This window comes from Aulostomus chinensis, chromosome 24 (assembly GCF_037954235.1).
Source record: "Aulostomus chinensis isolate RoL2024-O1b breed Wild chromosome 24, RoL_Achi_v1.0, whole genome shotgun sequence".
In the NCBI taxonomy this organism is placed as follows: Eukaryota; Metazoa; Chordata; class Actinopteri; order Syngnathiformes; family Aulostomidae; genus Aulostomus; species Aulostomus chinensis.
Genome location: NC_141343.1, coordinates 12,807,648 through 12,816,037, shown reverse-complemented (window position 1 = coordinate 12,816,037; position 8,390 = coordinate 12,807,648).

The window sequence follows — 8,390 nt, the reverse complement described above, 5'->3', positions numbered from 1 at the left end:
TCTGTATCTTTATTTTTTTTTTAATATATTCAAAATAACTTGATGAAATGGTTTCATCAGCCGCCTCTGTTTAACAATCAATCTGCCCTTCTCCGTGACTTTCGGCATTAAGTTGCTGTTTCTAAAGTTTATTTCGGTCGGCCCCGACCAGTGAAATCTGATGATATCAGTGGATTGTGCTTTCCTTGATCTTGACGACTCATAACTCTGAAACCTTATTAAGGCTGATTAGCAGTTTGTTGAGCTCATGCGTGTGTGTGCATTTCTGTCACGCATAAATCTTGACAAATGGCTTCTTGGCTCGCCCGCAGTATATGCATGATGTAGTACACGACTCTGCGGACCTGAAACCTGCTGATTAGCTTTACTGCATCTGACTTTGGTCAACGGTAAATGTTGAGGAACTCCACAGTGCTGAAGATTAAAACTGTTGATTTTCAATGAATTAAAAGTCAAACTACATGTGGCAAATGCTAATTACAAAAGCAAGTGAAATTATTTGTATTTGTGCTCTCTAATTACATCTGCTCGTATTCATTTCCTTCACTATCTTTATTCCCATACCGCTGAAACATCTAACACAGTGGAGAAGTAGAGACAGTTTAATTTAATCCCAGAAAATGGGGGAGGGGGGGGGGTCTTTAGTCTGTAATCAGCAGTTTTTTAAATGAAAAGCAGATTCATAAGAAGCAATAAAAATGGATATAATATCAACTAATGGAAGCAGACAGGTTTGATTCAGACAGAAAATAATAACCAACCATTTAAAATGATGTGTTTGTTAATTAAAAAAAAAAGAAAAACCTATATTTGACTTTACGTGAAAGGCATCAGCTCAACTTTCCATCCAAAAGTAAGAACCCCGAGGACCGGCCGTCTGTTCCTCGACTGTTTCCAGTCAGTCGAACCTGCCCTCCCAACTTCGCCGGACGACAACAACTCCATCTTCAAATCAACGTACTGGAAAGAAGGACGAGCGAGATGGTACGGTAACATTTCAAGGTACAAGGAGCAAACATAAAGGTGCAGGTTACGTGACAGGCCAGATGGTCTGAGTTCTGAGCCAAAGTCACTTTATAGTATAGTTGGACTCTTTCACCTTCGTCTCTCTCTACTGTACTGCAGACGCTGAGTGAGCACATAGAGGAAGTTGGAGTTGAGGACAGTGTGGTTGAAATATTGCTCCTACGGGAACTCTGCCTAAAGTTAGTTGTTTTTAGATCAAGACGATACATAAGATCAAAGTAATTTAAACTTTAAAGATTTATCATTTGATTAAATGTACGTATGAGAGAAAATTGGATTCAACATTGCTTTTTATTTCTATGAAAAGTCACTATAATTATTTGTGAAAGAAATCTATGTATACAATTTCTATCTTGAATATCTTGATGACTACATAAGTCAAATGTATTATTATTATTATTATTATTATTATTATTATTATTATTACTACTACTATCATCATAAGCAGTAATGTTATACATTCATTTTTACATTAATGTTTAAGTGTATGAACAGAATTATTAGCAACTGTCTATACATGTATGTATCAGTTTTATAATTGATATGTTTTTAAGATAAATACACATTTGATCTCAATGGATACATATTAAGATAAAAAGTTAGTTTATAAATATATATGCATACACATATATACTCACACACATACATATATATTTATATATTTTCTCTATATATATGTATCATGTAAGTTTGTAATTGATAAAGAAAACTGAACATATTGATGTGTTTGATTAAGAAATGTATGTTAAGAAGTATTTGGAATTGTGTATACATGTATGTTTAAGATTTCTAATTGATATAATTTAATCAAACAAAGAAAATTGGATAACATACATATATATGCACACATATATATATACACATATGTATGTTATCCAATATTCTTTGTTTTTATATATATATATATATATATATATATATATATATATATATATATATATACATACACACAGCAATAGCTGTGGATAAATCACATTCATGCTCCTCTTCTGACATGTAGATTGCTTTGTTATAAGTCATTGTTTTGTGTTTTTCATTCAATTATCATAATTTCACTTGTTTTACAACCATTCTTTTGTGTCAGTTGCTGCTAGTCAATCAAAACATTGCTTTCCCACCTGTTTTATTATTGCTGTGCATCATATCTTTTGACAAGCTGTTAATGAGCGTGCGCGATATGCCTGTTTTGTATTATTTCCAAATATTTCACAGCATGCTTTCTCAATTTGTTTATAAGTGAAGCCGAACCCCCTGCAGGTTTAGCCAGCAGCCACTGATTAGGAATCATGGCTGCTCTGAGCATCATCCTGTCTTCCAGGAATATTTTTCTTGCAGATTTATACAGTTTACTTGTGGTGTGTTTTGATTGACAGCTGAGAAAGCTGTTGTTCAAGTCAGGAGTTTGCGCTGATTTATTGCCTAGACTAAACTTGATTAAGTTTCTGGAGGTTCAAACTGTGTGTTGTGCTCGCTGCTGACAAAATGAATAGCTTCAAAAACAGAACTGCATCAGAGGGAAATATACAGACACCCACCAGCGGTAATGTAGAGACGGGTGATCTCCACAACTTGCTGAAACCTATCATCATGTTGGCACGCCTCATAAGATGCAGCGCATGGGCGCCAAATGGTCATAGTGACACGTCGCTGAGCATATTGAACACCTTCACCCTCACAAAGAAAATAAAGATGAAATCACTCCGCACCTCCAATGCAAACTATGTTTACTAAGTGTGATGCAATTAAAAAATGTAAATACTGCAGTTTGCTTGAATATATCGCTGAAAGGTGTGTGTCCCAGTAACCCTGAGCCTTAAATACTTTCAGGTCGTCCTTGATTTCCAGATGAATGTTCGTCCATGTCAGGTGACCTTGATCTTTGACCACCACGGACTTCATAGGTCAACCCAGTGGATTTCCTGCCGAAATTGAAGAAATTTGCTTGTGAGGTTTCTGATTTATCGCACTGAAAAGCGTGAGCGGGTATTTTGTCACGTAAGAGGTGACCTTGACGTTTGAGCAGGGAACTCTTTTCTCTTTATCCTTAAATCTCAGTGGAAATTTGGGCAAAATTTGGAGAAATTCCCTCGAGGCGTTCCCGAGATCTTGCCTCAACAAGACACTGCACACAAAGGCGACGGTGACCCTGACCTTTGACCACCAAAATCTTTTCACTTCATCCTCGAGTCCCACAGAATATTTATGCAAAATCTGAAGATATTCTCTCTATTTCTTAGTTATCTCATTCATACGAATTGGACGAAAACTGTGCGTGAGGTGTGTGATCTTTCGACCACCAAAAGTCTTTTCAGTCCTTCCCCGAGTCCTGATGGACGTTTGTAGCCTATTTGGAAAAAAGAAAATCCATGACACATGAATGAGAATTGGATGGACACACAACTCAGCACATGTTGGTGAAGGTTCTTGGTCGTTCGGGTCGTGGTTTCGACGTGTGGACTGAAACAAGCCCAATTGCCTACGACCCAGCACTTAAGAGGAGCCCAGCAGCATATGCCTCAGGCCTACGGCTGTTGCTGGTGTGGAAGCATAAAAAAGGCACACAAATTCTCACACACACTCACACACACACACTCTCATACATTGAGACTACAGCACAGGTGGATATTGATGACAGTGCAATACCAATTGGTGTAATTAATGCCCAGGTTATATAGGAAGGACATGGACAGCAATGTGGGCCATTTATCACCAGTGGGCTTGCTTATTCTCGCCCCATTGAGCCATTGGAGGAGGCTGGCTGAGCAGAATCTTAATTGCTGGCTCAACTCAACACGCCCCCACCCCCCCACCCCCCGCCCCCACCCCTTGCCTGAAGACAGGGGGACAAGACGGGAAAGTCAAACAGTCAGCCGAGCCTCCTTCTTTTCTCTTCTAGTCGTCATCACTTCACCTCTGGAGCACAACGAGCAGGGAGAGGAGGAGGAGGAGGAGGAGGAATACTGTAGCTACATGGGTGATGTGAGCCAAGCCCGCAAACACACACTTGCTGCTGGATAAGTGAGTGGAAATCGGGAGAGTCCGTCACACACACGGCAGGACTCAGAGTAGATTACAGAGCTCCTGAGGAAATATTTCTTAGCCCTCAAACTGACAGTGGAAGAGGATTGACCACTGCCAAGCCCCAAGACAAACATTTGCACTTCCCCTGCAACACACAACATTATGTAAAGAGACAGTTTGAGCTGAACCGCCACAAAAAAGAAAGAACACATTGTGCCAAATGGGAAATTGACAGAAAGCTGGTGGCCTGTGTTTACCCCAATCGGTGCGAATGTCAAAGTCATTTTGTAGAAGATGTGCCATTTAAAATGTGTTTCAGCAGGGGAGATCCACTCAGCTTTAAATGCGAGGTATCTGCTGCCAACATTACCTGGCCATGTCTCACAACATTTTTGGAAAAATTCCCAGGGGGTTTGTCGTTAACATGCGCTTTTTTTTTCTTTTCACGCTATATTTTGGGGGAGGGGGGGGCTCGTTTAAAAACATAAATGTCAGAGAGTAAGCGAGGGAGAGCCAAGTAGTATGGTAGAGGAGGAGGCACCCTGGGAATACCAACGAGTGCTAATTATCATGACTGTGTTTTACTGTGTCGGTCGGAAGAAGAGGAGAGGACCTCGGTGTGTGTGTGTGTGTGTGTGTGTGTGTGTGTGTGTGTGTGTGTGTGTGTGTGTGTGTGTGTGTATTTAGGGTGTTGATGGGAATGAAAATATTTTCCATAAAGAAGGGGATGGGCCAATCTGACTACGGCTTTGTTAAAAAAGCCTCACATTCTCACTGTTGGAGGTACGAGGCACGTGCAGTTGAATACTTGCAGGTACACTTTTGAAAACGTGTACTTCATTCCCTTCAGTGTTCTGCTGTCTGTTTGCGATTGCTGATTTTTAAAAAAATTTTAATTTATTTTTGTGATGTCTTCAAACTGCGACAAAATTTGCAGGAATTTTTGTGATTTTTGTTTGTGGTCAAATTGCAGGGAGTCGAAAAATTTGAAATTTTGGGGACAAAATAACCATGTTGAAAATAATGCAACACCCCGCCAAGTCTCGCTACTAGCCTACCTTTAGAATCATACCCTACCACTTCCTATGACACCAGTGGCGGCCACAAAGTGTCCTGTAGCAATCGGGAACTGACGTTGCTTCTCCAAAATTCCAGCCCCTGCATGTTCCAACTTTTTGCAGCAAAAGTGAAGGATTATTCTGTGGAGTTTGTGCAACAGCAATGACTTTAACAGACCAGAATAGCACTTTTTTATGAACAGAAAGGGTACAGAGGGTTAAAGTAGGGGTTACAGGGTTACGGTAACCTGAATGGAAAGGGTGATCTAAAACTCACTGAAGGGTACACAATGTTTTACCCCCTAAGTGACAAGCATTGGTACTGTTTTAGCGACACTCTGCCACTTCTTGTGCTGAAAGACGTGCACCGGTGCTCGCGCACGAGGCAATCTAGACAGTCTACTTGACAAGTACCAAGTTAAAATGCTAATATTTCACCAGTGCTCCGTTATGACATTGACCCTCTCCGCACACACCACACTCAAGAGAGATATAGAGCAACGTGATAGACTGCCGACCTTTCTCTGTGATCGGAGGTGTCAGCTGAATGACAAATATACATTAAGTCAGGCAGGAATGCTGACACGGAGCACCAGAGAAGCCTTTGGAATCTCGCCATCATTATTTTCCAACGTGTAATTAAAAGAAGAAGCATCCAGGTCTGTGTAGACGCAATTGTTCCTTGTCGCCATGACATCTGGCAGACATGCTGGTCAAAATCAGCAGTGCTCCTCCATATGCAACGTGACTGAAGATGTGAAATTTTTTTTTTTTAAAAAGGTGGGGAAAAAAACCCTTTAGTTCTGCTTCCCTTACACAAGCAGATGGGTGGAGGAGACATCTGCAGCGTGTACTGAGTGTAAAATATACCCCTAACTTTCTCCCTCACTCCCTCTGTCTCCTCCACCCCTTCGGCTAAATACACTCCATTGTATTCCTCATGTTGACTCGCAAGAAAACTGTCACCAGCGCTCCAGTCTTGTGCAGTCATCTGGCTCCTCAGAGGGGGATGTTGCAGGGAGTGAGAGGCTTGGTGCATGAGTTTGCATGTGTGTTTGTGGGTGGGCTGCCATCCCTCCGCCTGTGGTGAACTGATTGGCATGGCAGCAGCGAAAGCAGACACTAATCTCATGTGCCAGGTTGGAGGCATCGCACGGGCTGCTATCACTTCCGCGGATAAACAAGTTACTCTCACAGAAGTAATAGCGCTACAGTAGCAGACTCCGCAAATGAAATAGACACTGAGGGACGGCGAATTTTATCGAGGGAGTCTTACTCAGAAGAGGCAGCGGTCTGACACATGATGAGGACATCCAAGGGTCACAGGTTGGAAACAGTTATTCAGGTTCCGGACAGAAAGAGCTGGCATTCAAATCCTCTGACTCACACCCAAAAGATTGCGTAAAGTTCTGGTAGGACTTTTTAAGGACAAAAAAATAATTTAATTTGGTTTGTGATGCTCAGACATGATAGACCTTTGGGTTTTTTGCCAATGTATAAATCATCATTTGAATTTAAAAAAAAAATGTTGTATTTTGTAGATTCTACAGGCCTCAAACCCAACGGAGACGTCTGCGACTTGTAACTTCTGCATAGCAACGGTTGTCATGGTCAATAATTATTGTGGCCAACCGGAGGCAACACGGAATTTCTAGATTTTCTCTCCAAAATAATTGCCATGAACGGCAGCCACCATCCAGGCAACTCCCAGGTATTTGGATATACCCAGACTTTGGTCTGCCAAAATCTCTGATGTCTGGTATCGCGTGACTGGAAGGTCGAGGCTAGCATTCTTTTCTCGCACACAGCTGCCAGACAAAAGAGCAAGAAAAATAACCAACTTGAAAACCTACTAAATATTTATTTGTGAGTTATTTAGTTCTCTGGCGTGAATCAGGAGAACACGTAAATTCCAGAAATGAAAAAACTAGCTGAGTATAGTGTATCCAGAGTTAGCTACTAGCCACAAAATGCTAATTTTGTATATGATTGTTGCATCCTCGGCCGCACGGTGGTGCAGTGGTCAGCACTGTCGCCTCACAGCAAGAAGGTTCCAGGTTCGAGTCCCAGTTTGGGCGCGGGATCTTTCTGTGTGGAGTCTCCATGTTCTCCCCATGCCTGCGTGGGTTCTCTCTGGTACTCCAGCTTCCTCTCACAGTCCAAAGACATGCAATTTTGACACTAGGCTGATTGATACTCTAAATTGACCATAGGTGTGACTGTGAGTGTGAATGGTTGTCTGTCTCTATGTGTTGGTCCTGTGATGGACTGGTGACCTGTCCAGGGTGAACCCCGCCTCTCGCCCGTAGATGCTGGGATAGGCTCCACCCCCCCGCGACCCTTACTAGTAAGGAATAAGCGGAAGACGACGATGGATGGATGGATGTTGCATCCTCTGGCTTTCAACAAATGTTTCCATATTTGAACTGTGGTCTTTTATCCCAAACCATACCACGTTAATTTCGACAGCCTTTGTTTTTTACCAAACTTAGCCAGCTTCAGACACAATTGAAGAGAACAGTTGCAGGGAACAAAGGGAGCGTCACGTCATACTCTACGAGAGGCCTGCTGATTTTCTGCGGTGTTACATTGAGTGAATATTTTCTTCAGCAATTTGCATGTCCAAAGCACTTTGATTTTAATTGCCACATGTTTTTTTAAGCCATTTTTGATGTTGATGCAGTCTCTGTCCCCTGAGCTGAGCCAACTACTCCCTCCCCTCCTTACCAATCATGCACAAGACACCTGCGATCCAAAAGTACTTTATCCCTGCGTTTGAGTGCGTATCCTTTATACATGCAGCTGAGGGGGTTAAGGGTCTCACTCAAGGGCACCATGAAGAGGTTCCTCTTCTAGAAAAAGGGGTTTGAGAGTGATTATGAAATATGACTGCTAGTGAAGCGTACACGAGCATGGCTGTTGGCACAAGGGCGATGTTGTGCACAAGAACATCTGTCTTGTTTTGTCGAGACAGGCTGCTCTCTGGGGTTCCTGCTGCTAAGCACCATCAAATCCATGTGGATTCACCCCGTGTGTCTGTGTATATTTGTACATGTGTTGCATGATCGTACATACAATTTGTAGTCAACTTGTGCATCGGTGCTTGATATTTATGTGGGAGGGGCACAAAAACATAATTCCGAAACGGGGGAGGAAAGCAAGGGGTGGAAGTTTAGCGACGGGTTTAGCCCTTCGGGGTCACACCATCAGAGCTGACCCTCCTTGGCTCATCTCATTGGATGCAGCAGGAGAAGCAACCAAATAGACATGACTTATTAGTTACAT